The sequence below is a fragment of the Halichoeres trimaculatus genome, unplaced genomic scaffold (genome assembly GCF_033239565.1).
Source record: "Halichoeres trimaculatus isolate MK-OKI-2021-1 unplaced genomic scaffold, fHalTri1.1 fHalTri1_scaffold_3, whole genome shotgun sequence".
Classification (NCBI taxonomy): Eukaryota; Metazoa; Chordata; class Actinopteri; order Labriformes; family Labridae; genus Halichoeres; species Halichoeres trimaculatus.
In genome coordinates, this window is record NW_027437181.1 from 7,936,424 (window position 1) to 7,959,603 (window position 23,180).

A 23,180-nucleotide genomic window follows, 5' to 3' on the forward strand; every position below is an offset into this window, starting at 1 on the left:
CCAAAATTAAGGAAATTGACACCATTGATCAGTTCATGTCTAATAGCAATGGTTATTTACTCACGAGTGATGCCCGGGCAGAATAATCACACACCATTATAAACCACTCTGCAAAAAGGCTTGGTAAGATTGAGCTAAACACAAGTTTAAAGTCCAAGGACTAGGGGGTCTAGACCCGTAAATGTTGATAAAAGTTTATTAGTAGAAACTCAACATCAAGACAAGTTAAGAAGTCTTACCTCATCTTAACCCACCTCGAGTACAGCACTTTAAGCCATTAAGCAAGATTCAATGGCTAGGAAAAAACTTCCCTTTAATAGGCAGAAACCTCGGACAGAACCAGACTCATGTTAGACAGTCATCTGCCTCCCGTCTCCGAGCACCGACTGTAAGAAAGACCAAACAGTCTGCTCACCTTCTGGACACTAAACACTAAACTAAACTAAATAATCAAACTTTATAAAGTTTGATTATCATCGCCTTTCACACTACAAGTAAATACATTACCGCATTGCTTTCCTGGGAATAAAGTTGTCCTGAACAAAGAGAAATAGTGTTCCATTGCTCTCCAAAACAAATGCACACCTTAGGGAGAATCAGTGGGTGATGGCGCTTATTGGATATGGAGTCTTTATCTGGAAGTTGTTGAACTCTTCTGCAGCCAGTCTCCAAGGGGAGCAGTTTTTGTGATGACCTCACTTCCAACCGAGCAAGATGACATCCATTTCTTTTTTTTTTTTACAGTTTATGTTAAAAAAAGTACATGGATGTTTCATTAGCTTTGTTAATAACCATTTTAAAGCTTATTTCTTGACATCTTGACATAATTATGTCATGTTTTTAGGAAAAAATGTAAAATTTTTTCAAAGGTAATGGATTCAGCTCAGTTTACTTTTCCCAAAGTGTCATGATAATGGTTTCCAGTTGCCCTATGAATGATCAAAGCTCCTTTAAGGAACTCCTATAAGTGTGTCTTGGTTTTGGTGCCCTCTCTGGATTTACAATTCAAACAATATTAAACAAATAAAAAAAAAGCTTGCTGCTTTGCCCTTGGTAAAAGTGGTCTTGAATAAAGAAAACTCAAGTGAAAAAGAGGATCTGCTTTCCAAGACAAATGCATGCCTAGGGAGGAATCATGTCTTTTCGACAGAGGGGTGATGGTGCTCATGGGAAACAGAGTCTTTATCCTGGAAGAACGCTACTGATTCTGACCACGGGTGCCATTGCAATCAATGCCGAATGGACAGGCCTTGGTTATATTATGTCCAACCCAGGCTCCATGGATTTGAGCTCCAGGTAGTGACAACGCTAACACTACCCACCCTTAGCCAGACCCCAACCCCTAAAACCCAGCAAAAAGAGAAAGAGTCTGTTGAGATGTTGGGAGGATGACAGGAAAGACAGCGCTAGGACAAGGTGCCTCATCCCCAGAATTCGTTGAAGGTATTTTTTTATCCCACCTGGTCTGGGATCACCCAGGATTCCCCAGAGAGAGGGATGCCCCCTCTGTCCCAACAAACTGAACTTGATCTGATTCATTACCCTGAAAGTGAAACAAACAAACTCAGAGTCTGGATCCAAGCCCGTCGTTGATGAAAGGTTCTGTGCTCCTGCAGCTGGACGCCAAACAAACATGATAAATGGACTTTGGGTTTACATTGTTTTGACGCATTTCCAACTTCAGAGGTGGACTTTGTTCACATTTACTGTAATTTATTGATCCTTCCCAGAAAGACAGAAGATAAAAAGCTTATATCATGCCAACATGCAAGGGGGGGGAGAACTCAATCACTTTCTATTAAAACCTGAGAGCATGCTGTGGAGGAATCATGTTCAGATCATGTTTAACGACAGAGTAGGGCGCTTAAATCAAAATGTGGACACTTCAGGGGTCAGATCGACGAGATTTGACACACTTCAGTAACTTAAACAATGATGTCTGTGATTTTGCAGCACCTCAAGGACAATAAGTGCAAAGTTTGAAGCTTGGCATGACAATTTGGGTCCACTGTGGAGTTAGGTTTAGACCTGGTCTTGATGAGTCAGGCAGGCAAACTGCTGCTAGAAAAGAAGAAGAACTAATCTCTGTGGGGTCAGAGGTCAAAGCTCAGGAGCTGAGCTGGAGCTCGACAGGCAGGGAGTAAGAAAACTTTATCAAACATTGGCATACAAAGAGGAGACTTTATCTCTGAATGCACTGAACTTGATCTTTACACACGCGGTGCTCGAGTCTTACCGTAAGTGTGACGCTGCAGATTCAGGTTTCTCGACAGCCTCTGCTTTCCAGGGAGGACATCAAAAGAAAACAAAACACGGCATAAAGGTCAGCAGGACACGGTGTTTGTGGATTTAACAGATTCTTTGTTGATGTTCACGTAACTTCAAGGAAGCTGAAGAGAAAGAACACGAGCCTCCAACGAAAAACTTTCATCTGTGGGAGCTCTTACCAGAATGGTGTTGTTCTTGGTGTTTATTATGTACCTGTTCTTATTATGTGGAAGTGATGAAAAAGGCAGTATGAGACCTCAGGGGACCTAATGACTTCTTTTTCATCACATAATACACACAGGACAGAGTATTCTTGGAAAATGAGCTTTTGAAGAACATCTCTGAGCATCTTAAACACTCAGAATAGTTCAATATGGCAGGAAATCTCTACTGAGCATGCTCAGAGGATTACTAAAGCTCAGGGAGGGTTTTTGTCAGAGCTGAATCCAGAAGTCCACCTTCAACTTAAAGTTGCTGTTCTGCAGCAACGGAGATTGATCAAGCCGTGGAAGTTGGGGCTACAGATTCCTACAGGTGTCCCAAGTTTTCTTGATTCCTTCCAGCCATCGCTGTGTGTAAAAAAAGTTGAGCTGAACACACCGCAATACCAGACCCTCATGGGTGAGCTGTAGAAAACAATTCATAGTGAAATAGAGACAGAGCAGCAGAACATTTACAGAAACAGGTCTTTCCTCCAGAGAAATGTGGTCAAAGAAAGTCAAGGTGAGCTCAGTGAGGAGAGTTTCCTTCAGCATCTAAAGACTCTCAGGAACTGGGACTGGGACTGGAAACTCTGACAGGAAGAGGTCTGTCAGAGTCAAAGCCAAACCAGAACCAGATGACTAGTTTCTGAGAGTCAACAACTTCAAGCTTCACAGCTTCAAAGAGGACGTAGTATGGCTGTCTCAGCTTCAGTTACTGTGGAGAGAAGACTTTGAGATGCAGCTTTGACAGGTCAAAAAAGGAAGACATCTCTTGCTAAGACAGAGTCAAAAGAAGAAGATAAGGCTGGACTGGGCCATGAAACACCATAAAGCATCACCAATGGACTGCTAAAGACGTGGAGATGGAACTATGGACTAATTAATCAAAGTTTGAACTCTTTGCTTCATCATCAGGGTTTTTGTACGCTGTACGTGGAGTATGGAAAGGGTGATTCTTCAGGAGGGATGGGTACTGAATTAGGTACTTTTATAGGTACCGACCAAATTCTGTAAAAAGTACAGGGCACCGATTCCTGTAAAATCAAAAGGTACCACGTTTAGGTACCTAAATCCATCCTTGTGACTTTGAGGGACTAGGAGGGTAGGCGATTTTCTATGCTGGGCGTAAACGCATCATTGCAAGGATATATATTGAAGAATAAATATGTTTAATTAAAAAAAAAGTGTATTATTAAACAAATCAATATTTTTTACAGCATTAACAAAAAAGTACTAAAAAATGGTACCACTGTGTACCAATACCAATTGCCAGGTACCGGTCATTGGTACTGTATTGTTTCAAATGTGAAAGGTATCCATCCCTATTCCTCAGTGTGTGACATCAAATAGAAACATGGAGGAGGACGCATGATGCTCAGGGCCTGTTTAGCTAGATCCAGAGTCTGTGAACCAAAACTGCTCCCACAGTATTCTGCAGTGTCCAAAACCTTCTGGAATGAGCTTGGTTGGTCTGGGTTCATCCTACAGCAAGATCATGAGCTCAAATATCAGTCCATGCTCTGCTAGAAGCACTTAAAGAATAAAGAAGAAGAAATTCAGCTTGGAAACATGGAGGGCACTGCCAGCAAAGTCTCAGTCTGCAGAATTAAACCCTATTGAGCTGGTTTGAAACAAAGAAACTTAAAGATTCCCGATGTTTATAGAAATTTCTGATGGAACAGTTGAGAGAACTTTCTGAAGAAGATTCGGTTTTTGGAGAAAGAATACCAACAGTAAACTGCATCATTTTAAGAAAAACTGGAAAAGTTGGGACGTTTGACAGTTTTTAATCCAGATTGAACATTTGGAAAACACGCCTCTAACTCCAACTTTTATAAATATAACCATAAGGTCACAAAGTGCGCTGACATCCTGCTGATGCACTCTGGAGCCAAGACATGCAGAGTGATCCAGCAGGTGATGAAGTCACACCTCCTGATGACACACATTTAACTGATTAAGAACCCTTGATAATAAAGTTATGCAAAGTTTAAAGACTCTTGCGTAAGCATTTGTGCTGCTTTTACAGTTAGTCATCTGCTCCGGCAAAGAGCAACAGAGCAACCTTATTGGTCGACAGAGCTGTCAATCACAAGGGGAACAGCTGTTTTATTGCAAAATCAAAGATGTAGATTTATGATTAATAATGTTGTAACCTTAGTCTTTGGTATTTTATTTTGGAAGGACAGATCAGAAGGAGAGCCTGCAGCCACCCAGATGAGGAATTTTAAACTTCTGAAGTTTTACTTTTATATAAATTTCTTTAACAAATGTAAAACTTTGAGCTCATCATTGACACAACTATTAGGAATCAAAAACACATAAATCTTTTTTTTTTTTCCACTACAATTGTTCCAATTCCTTCATGTTGAAAAATAAGGCTCATACAGTAAAATATAGTTTTATTTCTCTTCTAAAGTCCCATTTCTCTTGCAGCTTTGGACTTGTCCTTAGTGACTTTGAGCCGAGCTGCCGCTTGGACCAGGTCAGCGGCACACGGCGAGCGTCCGCACCTGTCTGACACGATTACCTGCCTCTGGGAACACTCCCGCTGAGCTGCTCTAACCTCCTTCCCTTAATCTGAGCAGCATTTTGCACACATCACGCCCCTCGCTGACAGAAGAAACAATCCTCACGTGTGACAGATCAGCTTTAGGGATCACACCATGACCCCGGCCTTCACAGGATGTCCCAAAACCTGCAGATTAAGGAGAAGGAACGGAGAGCAGCCGGCACGCAGAGAGACGGGCACAAGGCTGCACTGTCACCTTGGTGTTGAAAATCCTCCAGGATCCCTGACATGAGCGGCTCAATGTCAGAGAAACATGGGATTCATCAAGCTAAGGGCAGAGTTTAAATCTCATAACTGATTATCTCCGGGTGCAGTTTAACAAGTTTAAGAAGAGACAATTAGACTGAAAATATTCATGAAGACAGGTGATAATCTCATACACTTTTAAAAAAAAATTCTGACTGGACGAAACATGTGTCCTGTTACGTTTGAGTGATGCTGAGCCCTGCAGTGAGACACACTTTGAGGTTTGGAGACTTTATATTAAATGACAGGTGAAGTAGATGAGGATGCTGGCTTCTTGTTGTTGTTGTTGTCTGAGCTGCAGGAGCTCGAGAGGATCTTGGGCCATGTCTACACGTAGTGGTGTATCTAGGAAACAGCATATATTTTTACATGTTTAGGCCTGTCATCCACACTGAACCACAGTTAACGTCACTAAAAACGTTTTCTGAAAACCCCGACCCAAGTCAAGGTTTTGAAAAACTCCCTTTTTATGGTTGTGTGTATACACCAGGAAACAAAGTTTTTGGTTCTCAAACATCACATCTGAATGACGGGGATTTATTCTGATTGGCTGGCAGGGGTTTCACGTCTAAAAACACTGCCACATAAGGGTTTGGCATGTCCCCTCGCTTCTTTAATCAGTCTCTTCTCTATTTTTTCCCCTCTCCTCTGAGCACAGTTATTGCTTTGAGAAATCCTTAAATATGGTGGCTCAGAAAGTATTTCCAGTGCTGTGGAGGAGAGAGGAGAGAGGACACAGCAGTTTATCGTTTTGAGACCCACCCTCTGCTATGAGGAGCTTAAGAACAGCTGCTGGTTACCAACAACAAGCTTTAGCTGCAAGACAGCGGAGTGTCTCGGCACCAAACATGAAAAACACAACCTCTTTGCATTCTTAAATTATTATTGATAATATTATTTTTCAGGGTCAAGCTTCAGGGAAGAAATAAAAATCGTGGTATTTTGATCAAACACTGATCAAAACACTCTGTTCTGAAAATAGCACTGGATCTTTACAAGGTTTCCATAAGATCTTCTCAATATTTACCTTAAACACCAAGGTCTACCCAATCAGAGTGAAGGGGTTTGTGGAGCCAGAAGCCTTAAAGAGACAGCAGTGTTTCAGACAGAAGCTGATGTTGAAGTTTAAAAAAACACCAGGGAAAGAAAAATGTAGATCTTTTTTTTATTTAGTGTAAATCATGCAAAGATACAACGGGGGCACCAGAGGGACAGAATAAAAAGTAAAAAGAGCTCAAATGTTCTGTATGTGAGGAAATAGGTATCTTGGCTTTACAGAACTGGGATTTAAAGAACAAAAAACATGATCATAAATGCAGCTATCCCAGCTTTCTGCAGCACATTTTCATTGCACTTGCATAAATTTCTGTCATGTATTTGTTTTGAAGTATTTCCAAAGGCAGATTTATGCTTGACATGTCTACGGGGTTTGCGCGGTCTTGTGCCGACAAATGACGTCATTTTTGCACATACGCCCCCTCTAAGAACAGGATCTCCTTGTGGTCAAAGAGCAGATATACAGGCATCTGTATGACTCTCCATGCACTGATCACCGTAACAACAGAGTGGTAAATAATTCATGGCATGAAACTGCCGCCTACCTCAGCAGAGGAGAGTCATCGGATTAAGGAACCTGGAAAAATCTTCGGGGACTCTGGTAGATGTATGTTTGTGATAAACTGCCCCCTGCAGTTTGGAAATGGACACCAGTGAACATTGCATAAAAGGTATTAAAAAGCATTAAAGCCTCTTGTGCGGATCTTGTGCGTCTCATACTCGGAAAACATAACACAGACTTGAATTTGCAAAATGCATGTGCCCTCTGATGGGCACTAAATGAGTTGCTGCAACACTCCATTGTTTCTCTTTATGCATTTCCAACTAAAAGACTGATTTTATTGTAGATTAAAAAAAAGACGAGGCAAAAAGTCAGATCCTCAGGGTTTCTTTAAAGCATGAAGGAGCCTGCAGCAGCTAAGATGGCACACCAAATGGAGGATATGCAGTCATCTTTCTCCAGATGAGTCACACGTTAGAGCAATTCATCCATCTCTGCTCAGAAACAGACGCTTGAAATCTGCACAATGACTCTTGATTTCTTTAAACGGAGGAAGGTGACAAATCTGCAGACTCAAACTACTGACCAGATAAAAGTCATTGAGTCAGGATCGAGGTGTTCTCTGAGCAAACATAAAACCATTTATCTGTCGTCCGTGACGTCTCGTCAGGGATAAGCTGGATACGAAATTATCCCTCGCTCCTGTCAGGGCTGTAACGCAGAGTGCTGAGTCATGTGAAGGGACAAGAGGCGATCTTGAACTCTGGATTCAACAGGTGTGTCTTTGACAGCTGAGGACGGGCTGTATTTGTCCTGCTTTTATCATGACGTCTTAATGGCCGCTGTAAAAGTTGTAAGGTTTGATTTTCTGAAGCTCATTACAGTCCATAAAGTCTTGGAGTTGGAGCGATTTGTCCTGATGTGCAGCATCACCCTGCAGGTGCGAGATGCACGTGTTAAAATCACAAAAATCAACAGTCTGATTAGTCTCTCCATGTTCTTTCTCACAGATTGTGTGACAAAGTTGTTCTGTTTTATCAAACGCAGATGACACTAAGGCAATCCTTCCCCTACAACCCAGTGACCAAAGCACACCCTCTGTTCTCTCCAGAGTCTGGATGATATTAACTGTCGATGGGTGATAACTTTTTACTGCTTAATGAAACAAACCTAAGATCATTGTGTTCCAGCAAATGAGCTCGGGCACCTTTGCTCACCCTCCAAATCTCTTGTTCACTTATAGATTAAAGAATAACCTGAAGTTAGACTTAGAGTCAAGACCTGTGCACCAGTTGGACCAAAGCCTGGTTTTGTTACACCTGAGTGAAACTTTAACCAGAGAAGAAACAGCTGGAGTCACAGAGCAAGGAGTTCCCTGGATTCCCACCCCAATAATGATCCTCTCCTGAGTCATGTTGGGCTGTAAAACCTCAAACCTGATGACTCCTGGCCTGTGCCTGCTCACTTTGCTGGTTTGTTGTAGTAGTCAAGATAAAAACAATCTGGTTTGGACACGCTTTGTTTTATTTTGAAGGTCACCTTGCGTTTCAAAGTAGTTGCCATACACGACTTTCTGTCCTGTTTGATCTGCTTTGTGCATGTTCTGTTCAGTGTACTGAATCGATAGAATCATTTCAGCAAAGATTTGTTCACTGAATCATTCTTGGTAAGTAGAAACACAGCCGAAAGTTCAGATCTGTTCATAATTGTACTGAGCTACAGTTTGCAAACTGAAAGCTGCTAAAACAATCCTGAGTGTTCTGTTTATTGTGTTCAGTACATATATCATTCAAAAGTTTAGAGTTACAACACAAGCAAGAAATTAGACAGAAGGAAAAACCTAGTTAGTGCGACAAAAGAGCTTCAAGTTATTTGGCTGTGGGTACTGTCATTAAGTGCAAGAATTTTTTTTTTAAATAATGTAAAATAAACTAGCCAACTAAACACAATTAATTGTTGCAACAACATACTTTAACCTTCAACAACATTCAGTAATAGTGTTGAAAATTCACTAAGAGCTGAGTCTTAGGCCCCGTTTACACGGAGACTCCCGCAACGATTCTTCCTTTGCGTTTTCAAAAGCCACCCGCGTTTACATGAGGACGGCGTGAAAACGATCCGCGTTCATACGACTCCAGGAGGACAAGTCTCCTCTTCTCTTCTTTCTTTTTCTGCTGTTTTGTTGTGTGAGATGGTCGGCAATCCAACCATGACGCGCATTACCGCCACCTACTGGACCGGAATGGCTCAACTGGAAATGTGGCTGAGCGCGGAGCCTTCACCTGAAACTGCGAGTGCGCATGCGGTGACGTCAGCGTTTCACCCTGAGACGCTCCGCTCTGTTTACACGAAGCTGGATGGAGGAGCGGATTCAGATCTTTCCACGCTGGGGAGCGTTTTCAAAAGTTTGCGTTTTCACTGAAAAAGCAATGTGGTCTCGTCTAAACGGAAGGCCAAAACGCAGCGAAATGTTTGCGGAATTGATCGTTTTTGGTGTCATGTAAACGGGGCCTTAGACCCTCTGACTCATTCTACCCCTGAGGACCAAGAGGAGGAGGGTCAGATTAAGTGCTTAAGTGTTCCCTGAACAGATGAGTTTTCAGACATCTCTTAAAAGTAGAAAGGGACTGTGCCGATCTTGTAGTGCTGGGTAAATCATTCCACCATTTGGGAACAACAGAGGAGAAGAGTCTGGCTAGAGCTTTGGAGCCACGCTGGGCTGGGAGCACCAGGCGTCTTTCACAAGCAGAGTGTAGTAGTCGAGAAAGAGTGTAGACCTTGATGAGGGACTCCAGGTAGGAAGGAGCTGTTCTTGTCAATGTTTTGTAAGCCAGAAGAAGAGCTATGAACACTGACTGTTTGACACACGAGGGGGTAGATTCAGAGAAGGCCAATCAGTACGTTTGCTCTCTATATCAGTGAGTAATTTGTGTCTGAGCTGCCGTTCAGTACGATCAGTTAACAACTGACTGACTGAGCTCAGACGCACGAAAATGCAAGTCCTCAGCCTCAGTCACACACAAACAAAATTGATGTTAAAATGTTCAGCTGAGTGAAATTAAGTTGTAAATACAAGCTGTTTGCAAACTGACAGCAGCTCTACAAAGCACGTGCATTTTGGAACATTCATTCATTCATTATACTGTTCAGGGTCACGGGTGGCTGGAGCCTATCCCAGCTGTCATTGGGCAAGAGGTAGGGTACACCCTGGACTGGTCGCCAGTCAGTCACATGGCTGACACATAGACAGACATTTTTGGGACATTTAAATATTAATTTAAATATGTGCAAGTTCCTGGATTTTGTAGACATGAGAGGGAGAGTTAGGGTGACCTGTATGGTCTACAGGGAGAGAAACACAAGACAGAAGAGAGGAGAGCGCAATATTTCAAGGTATGTTTTGGCTCCCAAGAATGCACTCAGCTCAAGTTTTGGCTGTTTTGTCCTTCTACCTGCCCTGATATCTAAAGAAGAACTCCCAGAGACTCAAGGAGCAACAAATCTAAGCTAGTTATCCAATACCGACATTTTCCTCCTTTACATATGAGCTTCTCACCTGATAGGAGCCGCAAACAGGATCCAATCAACAGCTTGACTTCTTTATTACTAGAAGGTAATAAATTAACCTCTCTGCTCGATGTTTGGAATTATAAAACTTTCTCGAAAAGACTCTTTCAGGGTGAACATGAAAAAGTAGCTCTGAAACGTGACTCGTAAAGACTTTTACTCTCTGATTAAAACCTGAACATCTCCTCTGCATCCCTCCATCACGTGGAGATATTCCACCATCCTCCAGGTCCCCAGCATTGTTTTACCTCATGCTGAGTTTTGGTAGATCAAAGTGCAGTGTTTTAACGACGTCTGGACAACATGAGACTGCAAAATGCTTCTCAGATGGTAATTAGGAAGAAATGTGTTATGCAGCGTCTCTGTGTCATCCCCAGGACAAACTCTTCCCACAGCAGACCTCTGACGTCCAGCAAACATCTCCCTCCCTGCCCAGTCGAGCCGGCTCTGATTGCAGCGGGTCGTGCCAAACATGCCTCCAGCCCGCTCGGAATGAAAGCAGCCTATTACTGCCGGGCGCCCGCGAGCCAAGAGCAGGCTGGCAGCGGCAGAAAGCATCCTATCTTCAGTCATCCAGGCCGCTCCAAGAATCCGGTGTGCTGCCTTTCTGAGAACTGCCGAAAACAGACTGTGACACTATTGACTGTTTGTGTTTGTGCACATGTTGGCTGCTGAACAGCTTCAGACCTCACAGGCTCATAGTCAGAGGGCAGCTGGAGGCAGGGAGCAGATCCTGATCAGGACTGTAGAGGGCGACCACAGAACCGCTGCTGCAGCTGTAGGTGGAGAAAAGGGAGGAGCTCTGTAGGAGCAAACGTGCACAGGTTTTATGACTGAATAGATGCATTGTAATCTTTTTAGATGCCAAATATCTCAAAGAGAATCCCCTCCATCTTCAACCTCCTTTTTAGTAAACAGAAGCTGTAGCTGTAGTGACTTTTAAGTGCTCCAATCATCTCCCTCAACCAGCACTCCTGACACAGACAGTACTGTTGCTTAATGATTTATGTGAATCAATGAGACGATTCAGGTTTCAGTTGTGAAATGTTACCCATGAACAGAGGCCATAGTCCTTGTTGCAGCTTCACTAGTTTGTCCTCCACTGTTTCCTGCAAGTCTTCCCGACTCCCTGCTCCACACATTTACTGTCTCTCTCTTCAGCTTTCCTGCATTACTGAGGCAAAAAATCCCCAAATATGAGACTAATTTATGTACATGTACATGTACTGAAACATGCTCCAGTGCACCCCCTAGGTGACAAAAAACTCAGCCCCTCCCGTTTCTTTGAGCTTCAGGCCTGAATTTTTATTTTGCATAACTATAATGACAAGACCTACAAAAAGACTCTCATCAAAATGGGGAAATCTGAACTGGAAGTTGGGAAATTTTAGTTGAATACCGGAAAAAAAAAGCTCCATAGAGCCATTGGGCGAGCCCAAGCGGTAAAAAGTGGTAAAGCAGCTATGAATATGAGACAATGCGGGAATGCTAAAATCTGCTGTTTCTTGAGTGTCTGCTTGAGGCTTCCTCCAGCAGTGCCAGAAGTCACATACACACCAAGCCAAAAAAAAAAGTATTTTCAAAGCATAAATTAGCCTGTTTACTTCTTAGTTCAAAAAATGTCTCCTGTCTGAGTCACTAATTTTACTGACGGCACACGCTGTGTGGGGGGTGAATTCTCGTGACTGACAGGTGCCCTATACACGAAGCCCTTGCCACTACCAATATGGCCGCTAAAGCCGATGTGCTTTATTTACCATTTCAGAAACAGACGGGTGACGTCGAAGACTACGTCCATGTTTTATACAATCTATGGGTGAGCCCCAAAACCTTAAAAAAAAACAGCCCCTTCACAGAGTTTGGCCTACATGCCTGAAATTTTTTGTACACGACTATTATGCCAACACCTACAAACAAGTCTGTTATCATTATTGTTAAATCTCAACAGGAAGCCGACAAATTAACCTCCAATTTCATGTTTTTTTATTTTTTTTAATCTTGCGTTTTCTGGTGATTTCTAGGATACAACTTTATATGTATTAGAAAAAACTAGTTCCAGAGTTTTTTTTACAAATCTTCTTCAAATGTGTGTACTTGACTCACTGACGATGAAAATCTATTTAAGGATTTTTTGTAACTCAGTGGGCATGGCTTGGCCAAGAGGTCAAAGTTTATGGGCTTTTTTTTCCAGCGATGTCTGATCTGGACTAAAACAGACACATATGTTCAGTGTCACGGCCTGAATGCATTAATGCCATCATTTTCACCTGAAAGTACAGCGCTCCCTTATATTTCACCTGTCAGTGTTGAGTTGTGTTTAACATCTTCCTTCTTCAACATTTAATTTTCAGATCTTGCTGCACATGTGGTGGCTGCATCATGGCCCAACAGGCGCACAGGGGCGAGGGTTGGCTTATCACCACTTGAAAATTTTACTTAAACTGTATTTTTTTAAATTTAACATGCCAGATTTTCCTCTGGAGCTGTGTTCTCTCTGCATGTGCAGTTGAGATTTATGGACTGTTTTTCAGACTTTATCTCTTTGAGTTGCGGTTGCTGAAGCCATGTTTACACTGTGCTCTGCAGGTTGCTCTGAATCTGGGCCCTGTTCTACGAAGCAAGTTCAGCCTAGTGAGATAGCCTTGGAGCTACCTCGCTGAACTGAGCGCAGTAGCCGGCGGTCTCGCTACACGGTTTTACGACGCTGGTTATCAACCTCATAAGTGGATCCAGCTAGGCAATGAGCGTGTGCACACATATAAGGCGGAGCCCGCTGCATCTGACCAATCGAGAACATGGAGCAGTCTGGAGCGTCAGAGCAGGCCGGAGAGAGAAGGACCGCATACTTCACACAGGAGGAGCAAGAGGTGATCATGAGGAAGTATGACGAGGTGAAACATGTAATTAACGTTAAAAGCAGCACCGTCGCTACTGCTAAAGCACGGAAGGAGTGCTGGCAGAAAATTACTGACAGTCTAAATGTGTAAGTGTAGTGGTGTAGTGCAAATAAAATCTTTTGTGCCATTATCATCCTGAAATAGCACTGTTCACCATGTACATCTACTGTAACATGCAACATATGTCATTTATTTCTAACATGAATTTATGCATTTGTTCATTCCTATCGTGTTTACATTTTTTGTGTGATATGTAGCCCACATGAGCCCTACATGAATTCCTGTCACAATTTCAATATGGGCAATAAAATATTGTCATGGAACAGAAGTGTTGGCAGTGAAGATCTTATTACGACAATGAGAGTTCTTCATTCCCTTTAACTACCTGTAGAAAGTGTCATGTACTACCAACCCCTCCCTGGAAAACCGGTAACTTTCATAAAGGTGGTCATCAGAAAAAGAGAGTGGGTCGGGCTCTGATGTCCACGGGATCCTCTAAGAACAGACAAGCCATTTTTTCGTGAGGGCTCATTGGTCAGTGGGCGGGGTTTTTATAGTCCGCGAGTTCAATCTGGAACCTAACCTGCCCCGGAGCAGGTTAGCCGTTCAGCGTACGTTGCCATGGAGACTCACCTCGCTGAGGAGTGATCCCGTGTCGTAGAACGGGGAATCCGAAACCTATCCTCAAAGCTACCTCGCTAGGCAGTAATCCTGCTTCGTAGAACAGGGCCCTGGCTGGCTTATCCAGACCCCTGGATATTTAAGATGAAACAAGATGCAAAGGATGCAAAAAATAGGTAGAAGCTTCTGGAGAGGAGATACGAGCTGTCTTTCAGCAAGAGGTCTCTAGGAATAAGATGGAGGGGCAAACAGGAGTTAGAGTTTGGGGACTGCAGTGTGCTTTGCTTTATGGGGACATTCATTGTCATTCATTCCTTATTAACCTGTACTCTCTATTTGGACTCCAAATTTCTTCCTTATTGTGAATAAGAGCAACTGCACTGACCCAATTTTCCCTGGGTTTATTAAAAATTTTCTGATTGTGATGTCAACTGGACTCTGCTTCTCAAACATGCCATCTCAAAGACAAAGAGACTCCCCAAAATACATAAAAAGTGTCTTTTTCTTTCATAAATAACAGGCTTTGATTGTTGTTTCATTGCCTTAAAGGTTTACAAAGTGAATTTTTGCACAGAATGCAAGTTTATCTGCAGGAGTCCCGCAGCTACTGCTCAGTTTTCAAGAGTTTGGACTCAACAGTGGTTTGAAAAACAGAGGTAATCATTCATTAAACCAAAGACATGACAAACCACAACCAAACCAACTCATAGTGGCAGTGACAAAGCAACAACTCTTGCGGTAGAGGAGGTATGTTTACAGAAATAATGGGTGTAACAGCGTTTTAAAGTCAGGTTCAAGGGCCACAATGCCCTCTCATCTAACCTGATTTTTAAAAGAGTGATGTCCTTTATTATAGAGCAGAAAACAACAATTACTCTCTTCACTTTAAAGCCAGCAGTCTCAGTTTAAAAACAGTCATTCAGAGATTTGCAGGTGAACTTCTGCCTCCAATGGCAAACCGATCCCCGCAGGAGCAGACAGGCGAGTTTAATTTTGTAAGTGTTCATTTTCTTGGTGTTTGCATCCATCACACTCTGTGCCAAACGTGTCCTTCAGCTGCACGGTCTGATGCGCTCTGGTTTCTGTGCGGTTTTGCATGATCTCCCTGCGACTTTGTGAATTCTCTGTGGGAACTCCATCTTCCTCTGGAGTACACACGAGTTAGATTAATTGGTAATTTGAGGAGCTGTGGCTTAGTGCGAGAGCTGTTTGTCCCCCTGTCGGGTTGATGGTGGTTCAGGCTCCCAGAAACATGTCAGCGTTTTTTACGCTGAGGACAGAATTCACAATCCACTGTGTCAGTTACTGGCATGGTCAGCTCTCCATGTCACATCACAAATTCACAGATGTTCCCAGTGAAGCAAAACTTTTCCTCTGTTATATCTCTGACTTTTGCACAAGTGCATTTTATAGTGATCATCTTCGACTTGGAGCTTCCCAAAGGGCACTTTCCTGGCGTCTCTTTCAGATATCAAAGCATCAAAGAAAGCCATCCCACCTCTTTGTCCCTCTCTGAGTACCCCCACTGCTCTGCATACCAGGTTAGTTTCCTCTAACAACATGTTTCACTGATTTTGATCCTTGAATTATGAGAGCGTTCTGGTTTTGCTCAGACTGTCTTCACTCTTTGTTCTTGTTCTAGTTTCTAGTTACGAAAAACATCTGAAAGCCATGATGAGTTCATTAACTTTTAACCAAAACCATCTTTCTGTGACGTTAAGTGTAGTTTCTTCATGTTCTCTGACCCACACGCCGGACTCAGGACTCCTGATCTGATTATGGGGGCTGACGAGGGACAACACGATGCATGACTCAACAGGCTTGTAGAAGGAGAGGAAGGATGCAAAAAGTTAGAAATATACAAAAGTCTGATGAAGTGCAGGAATGATTCATCAACAAGGCAAAAACAAACAAACAAACACACCTGTTTTCAGCTCTCTGGTTCTCACTCTCCATCCAGGGATCCACTCAGACCTCCACCTTACTGCTTTAGCTCCACTTACATCCAGCATCATGCTTAAATATGTTCAGCGTGTGTGTCTGTTTTTGTTAAGGTCACGTTGAACTCACAGGTGACCATGAAGCTGTCTCCTGTCTGTAAACATCGAAGCTTAATGTTAATGCAGAGCACGCCAACAACATATAATTTAATCATCATAAAGACCAAGGCAGAGGAAAGTTCTCTGGTTTTGATTGTGCATTCAACGTGAAGTCAAAGAGGACTCACGTGGTGAAGTCAAACTATGGAGTAGACATGAACGTCAGAGTGAGGCCGAAATGTCGTATAGGGAGAGGAAAGGTTAAAAACAAAGAGTCTCATTCAACACTTTCTCAGAAAGAGCCATAAACCTGCTCAGCTGACTCAAAATAAAAGATTAATGTTAAGTTTAGAGATGCTAAACCTTGCACATGAATCCCATCAGCTTAAAAAGAAGCAAAGAGGCGAGCTCTGTCAGTCGAGTTAGCTGTGCCTCTAATTAAGCCTCATTTCCACCAAGTGGTTCAGTTCAGTTCATCTCGGTACAACATGCATTTTGTGGCGTTACCTTTGACTAAAACTGGAAAAAGTCCCCAAATTACCGACCAGTATCGTCCCACTTTTTGGTACCCTTCTGTTGGGGTGCCAGACATACTGATCTGACCCCAGGAGGTGGAGCTACAAACACTGCAGTCTCTCTCTGAGCCTGTAGCCAGTTCTGGTGCTCCAAAAGTCGAGCAGTTTGTTTAAAAACTTCCATCCGAATGGAAAAAGGAGGAATGCGCAATGCAAGATATGTGATGCTAAAATAAACGACAAAGAGGGAACAACGTCCAACTTTATCCGCCATTTAAAGACTGCACACAAAGCCAAGGAAGTGAAACCAAGCTAACACTATTAGAAAAGTGTGTGTGCGTGTGCATGTTTGTGTGTTGTTGATATGTTTGTCGATGGTGTTTTTGAACATTGTTGCTAACAATAAGACAAGCAATTTCACTCACCACTGTAAATGTTGACATGGGTGACTATAGCCTATGTGACTGCATAAATAATATCCATCCATGGCAGCAAGCCCAACTCTTCTAACACTTTATCACTTTTCATAACAAACATCCAGTTGTGACTCGTCAGCAGAGTAAATAACTCCCATGCAAAACCTTTATTCCTTCTCATTTAGACTACGATAAGTTTTTCCTCTAGCTGTAGTTCTATTTAGTCCGCTCTGTTATTCTTTTGGAAAGGGGATAAAGGATCCTATGCCAGCAAAACATTTGCATGTGGCCAGGCACTATAGGCAGCTAAATTTGTGCCTGCTGATGAATGACAGCATATGTGGACAGCATTAAAATGTCTGGTTGCTGGCAGAAATGATATGATCCACCATTTACAACCAATCAGTGTTCTGGAGTAAAGAGTGACCCTGCTAACTGGAGACCTTAACCAGAATGTGGGCTGATAGTCTCCAGTTAACAGGGTTACTCTTTCCATTGAAAGGTGTCTGTGTCTGTGAGTTATTAGTGTTAGTGGCTCAGCCTCAGTTAACCAGGTCTGACTGGAAATAAATCATTTTGACTGATGAAACTCTAAAATGCAGCTTTTACTTTGTGAAGTTGATGAAACAGTTGGTGTGGAGCTGAGGTAATGACCAAATACGTCACTTATGTGGAGAGTAAATAATCAGAGGAAGTTCAACGATGATTAACAGAAAAAGATTTCATGTTCACAGTCAAACTATGCTTTATTATCAAACTATGAACTTTGATAATAATCAGCCCTAAAATACCAAATCATGTTTGTTCGGAGAGATTTGGAGCAGGTCTGGACGTGGTTTTCTGGATCCTTTATGACAACCCAGGTCTCAGAGTCAACAGTCTGGTTGGGAGAGTTTCTGGTGTCAAGTTTAGGTCTTCACATTTTACAGTCTGAACATAACCACAAAGAATTTATTCCTCCATGATGAGTGACGTGTGCGTTTACACTTTTACCTTTTGGATTGCACTAGAAACTTCTGTCCATCAAAGAATTGTTTAGGCAAAATTAGCATTTTTTTTAATGTAGCTTGATAAACCAGTATACTCTAACCGTTTTTAAAAAGGTAAAGGGGTATTTTTGTTTATGTGTTTATTTCTGCCTAAAGGATTGGCTTTCTGAGTGGGTCTGTGTGTGGTTTCTGGTGTTCCTGCAGCCAGCCTCAAGTGGACACTCAATGAGCTGCAGTTTTTAACACTTCCGCATCAGTCTGGGCAGGTGTCACGTGATTCATGTAGCAGAAGTTACATCTTTTAAGAGCAGTTGCAAAAGGAGTCCAGTGTTTGAGAGGGGCTTTTTATGCACGGATGTAGACGTTTTTGCATGCAGTGTTTAAGAAACAAGCGCTCTTGCATCCACATCTGTAATACTATAAGAGTTTAATTTGGACTTCCCAACCTCTACATTACCATAAAATCAGATGTAGCCTTAGAATGTGCAGCTTCCTTGAGCCCTATGCCCTTATATGGGCGTCAGAGGGGCTTGAACGTTTTCTTAAACTGAAAACATCTGGCAAAAATGTCACACGTTCGAGGATGTTGGTTCAGTTTCTGAAAGCTTGTGTATCTACCTGAGACTGCTTTTTCTGTAAGTTATAATCCAACTCAAGATTAAAAGGTAGGACAGTTGAGCATTTGAAAATGGATCATGTGACCCCAAAGATGTTGATGCGTATTGTGAGATCTTGTGACCACAGACTTAACAGCGAGACAAAGGTTAGAGCTGCTCAGCACGCAGGGCCTCCCCCTCGGTCTACTTTGCACGACACAGTGAACAAAGAGCTGCAGATTTAGGTCAGTGTGTCACAGTTTTCCTCTGCACGGCTCAGGTCTCACACCAGCTGCTCAACGTGGTACCCAGTGGGTTTACTGGTCTGCTCAGACCTGCTGGGTGTCTCAGAGGAACACCTGTTGAGCTGCAGCAGGCTGATGTCAAACGCCGAGTATGTGAGCTTTAAAACGGTTGGAAATTATTGTGCATATGCGGATTAACAGTTGCATGCAAGAATATCATCATTTCCTGCCTCTAAACCTGGTCCGGCTTAAGGCTGACCCAAAGGGAAAGATTTCACAGCTTTGTGTTGTGATACAGTGGTTCTCCAACCTTTTCTGCAGAGATGTTGGGAATGACTCCTGTTTTCTTGCAATTAAATTTAAACTTCCTTGATAAATAGTACAGAAATAAACCATTTGCATGGTTCTACAACATGAAAACTTCCAGTTTCACATGAGCAGCAGACCACACACTGACAGATTCAGCCAACAACCAGAGTCTTCACTCAACATTTGAAATCTTGCAAAATCTCTTGTGGCTTAAAGATTAAACACGTTGGTTAACTTGCAGGAAGAATCACCGGAAAACAGAGAGCAACCTCAGCTCTCCTCAGGGTTCCCCCCACACAGGGCTCTGGGGTTGTAAATATTTATGATTTAAAACTGAGGCGTCCATGACATCTTGTAGGGGAAACAGTGTCTTAACCCTCCTTGATCATCTACAGGATAATCGACTGATTTTTGTCCTGTTCTTCCTCTTACGATCAAAGCCAGCAAAGGCCTGATTGTCTGATGTGTGTGGCATCGTGTGTGATTTTCCTGTGGTGAAGGATGTGTTAAGTGTGATTTTGTCCTTTTGGAGCCACTTTGAAGGCCTCTGATTGAGAGGTCAAAGATAATCAACATGTTTAATATTTGGGACTAGAAATCCTTTACAGTGCAGGGTGCTCCAAGAGGAACCAAGCGCACACAGTGTGTAATGTCGCAGAGCAGAGTCAATCAAGACTTAAACTGACTCAGCTGACAGACCGAAGAGGAAATGAAAATTCTATCTGGAATACTTGTGACGACTTGACTAAAGCCCATATCCTCACCATCTCCACAACTTTTTCCGTTTTTTTTTATTCTTGTGTGTTTTTTTTCAAAATTTTAGAGGCCAAAAAAACCCCATCATTGCTTTTTCCTGTTCGTCTGTTATGTTTGTTCACACAGAGGTTACGTTTTACCACGCAAGATTTGGTAAATTGAGCGTGAAGAACCTGATACTCTGCTGAAGAATTAGTGTGTGGTTTGCTCTAGAGTGCAAACCACACACTATGAGATCAGAAGAGAGATATCTTTTGCAATCTGTCTTTTGTAATCATCAATGTGTGCTCTCTAAATGGGTGAAGGTTTAGAGAATCCTGTAATGTGTGCCAGCCTTTACAGTGTGTATCCATTATGAAACTTTAACAGTGGTGTGCACAGGAGGGGGGCAGGGAAGGCAGTCGCCCCCCTTAATGGCCCAGTGGTGGAAAAAAATGCACTTATGTGCCGCCTTCCTGGACCCCAAAGTGGGTGCCAAAGTTTCCTTTTGGGAACTAAAACCCATGCTTAAACAATCTCTTTGGAGCCAAAGTGCTTAAGTGCCATCTTGAGAAAAACGCACATAAAGTGCCCGCTTGAGTCAAAAAGCCCAACAAAGCGCCCTATTCGGAGCCAAACTGTGTGCTAGAGAGTCCTCTTCAGGGGCCAATGTCTGTGCTAAAGTGCCCTTGGAAACATACAGAACCCTAGTGCTGTATTCAGTAGTACGAACACGCTGTGTGTATCTTCTTTTCTTTCGCCCCTGCCCTTAAAAAAGTCTGCACATGCCACTGCTCTTTAAAGCAAAAGCTCATTTCGGTGTGTGAAACTCAACATCCTCGAAGTACATTCACATAAGGCCTTCTAACCTGTTCCAAAAAGTTACCGAAGCTGGAAAGACTTGCCTCTAGAACCTGACTGAGTAAGCAGAAAAACACAGCTGGATGGAGAGAGCCCTGCAGGTCAAACAGCATCTCTGCATGCAAAGAAGTATGTAAATTTGAGTCAAGTTTGACCCTTTAAACGCATTTTGTGAGTGGAAATATCTGCTGCAGGCTGCACGGGCTTAGAGAAACTGTCGGTGTTTTACGCATTTATCATGATTTGTTGAAGGTTTCCTCTTCGCTTGGTACATTTTTAACCTGCAGCCACACAGTTTGAACACAGTGCTTTTTTTTTGTTACAGCATTGTGACGTGGAACTCATGATTCTCAGGGAGGCCTGCAAGCATTGAAAAAGAAACTGAACACCAGAACACTGGAATAAATAGATAGATGTTGCAGCAAGAGCTGTACAATAGAGCATGAAACTTGGGGATCACGCAGATGGTCCCGTACATGCCTTGGATTTGAGAAAAGTAAAAATTATACAATAAAACTCCTTAAATGACATCCAGCAAGTGAAGTGAGGAGTCACAAAGCGTTACCTCATCTCTGGTTTGGTCATTTGGAGCCCTCGCAGCCCAATAACCTCAATCATTTTCCAGGTGGCGTCACAGAAGTCCTTGAGGGCTAAGGGTTTAAGGGGGATATTAAGATTCAGAAATGTGAAAGAAAGATTTTTGAGGCCATTTATGACCTTTGATTTGGCAAAAAAAAAAACCCACTTATCTCTGTAAAGGAGAGTTCGACAATGTCATCCGTTTTTTTTAACACTGTAAAATCAAACGTTGGGAAATGGTCGTGCACTTGACAAGGTGTGACAGATTTTGTCTCAGATTAAACCATCTGTCCTTACACAAACTGACAACATCCTCCTCTGATAAGAACACAAACGTTTTGTGAGCTGTGCTGAAAGCCAAGCTCACAATGTCAACCACAGACACAGCAGAGCCCGTCCTTGGTACGTCCTGATAAACGTCCTCTAACAGTTTTCTTTGTGGTAAATTTTGGGGTGGAAGGTTTATGTAGATGAAACGTAAACACAGCGGGGACTCAGCCCTTCCATCAGAGTGTGCAGGTACCATTCAGCCACTCTGCTTTCAGACCGTCTACATGCTCATTATCAGTGTACCGTAGTCTGATCCTGCTCTACTCTCTTGGCAGTACAGACGACTCTGCTCGGGCCATCTTTCTGAAAACCTATCCTTACGTACCCTCTGCACCTCTGACCTGGACTACTCCTCGCCTCTGCTTCCCACACACTGGCCTCCCTGTTTGGCCTGAGATCACCTTTTCCTCCTGCCACCCCTGCGAGTCCATGATCCGGTCACTCAACAAGTCCTCTTTTTCCAGGCTTGGGTCTCCATCCTTTAGGAGCCGTTTTACTCGACACAAACCGTGAAACTACACCATGTAGAGCAGAAACAGAGGTATGAATGGGCAGAGTCAGGTTTTTGGGGTTAGAGTTAGGTAACAGAATGTTTACACCACTCTCAGGCTAAATCTGAGAATGACGTAAACAAACAGACCACTTTTTGGTGATTTTGCCAGTGTAAGCAGCTGAGGCTGAGCCAATGTGCAACTGGTTCATTAATACAACTTGGACACTTCTGGGGTGTTGTTTTTAGCCCATAACCAATCAGACCAATCGTCTGTTTACATATATCATTAACACATCGTTAACATTTCACATCTCAAGTTTACAATTATTACAGAATTCAGCAGCACGTGTGCTGACGAAGACCAGAAGGCGGGCTCACATTACCCCTGTTTTAAAATCACTGCATTGGCTCCCTGTGTGTTTTAGGATTGATTTCAAGGTTCTTTTAATGGTTTTTAAATGTCTTAGGGGTCTTGGACCTTCTTATCTTTCAGAACTACTTTTACCATATGAACCCTCGCGGACCCTGAGATCCTCTGGCACTGGCCTCTTAATAATCCCTAAAGCTCGAACACGGACTTACGGTGAGGCATCTTTCCAACATTATGGCCCCCGTCTGTGGAACAGCCTGCCAGAGGACCTCAGGGCTGCAGAGAATGTTCATATTTTTAAAAGTAGACTCAAGACCCACCTTTTTAATTTAGCATTTAATTAATCCCATATTTTTATCTGTTATTATTTATTTTTTTTATTTTATTTATTTATATAATCTCGCCTTTTTACTTGTTACTCTTATTCTATTACTATTTATTTCATTTACTAGTGTTTTATTTATTTATTTATTTTATTCATTTTATGATTGTTAGCATATGTAGTTTTATGTTTTCACTCCATATCTCCAGTGTTTCCTCAGCAGGGGGCTGCCTGCACTGGGGGCCGCTGTTGGCTCTGGCTGGGATGTCTCTGTCTGTGGCGGGCGTCGTCTTGGCCAGGTGGGGGTCTGCAGCAGCGTTTTGCTGCAGTGGGCCCCTTGCTGGTCCTGTAGCGAGGCATGCCCGGGTGGAGGCGTCCTGGCTTTAGACTGTGGGCGCCGCCCAGTGCAGTCGGCCTCCTGGCGTTTCCTGACCTGGCTCCTCTGTACT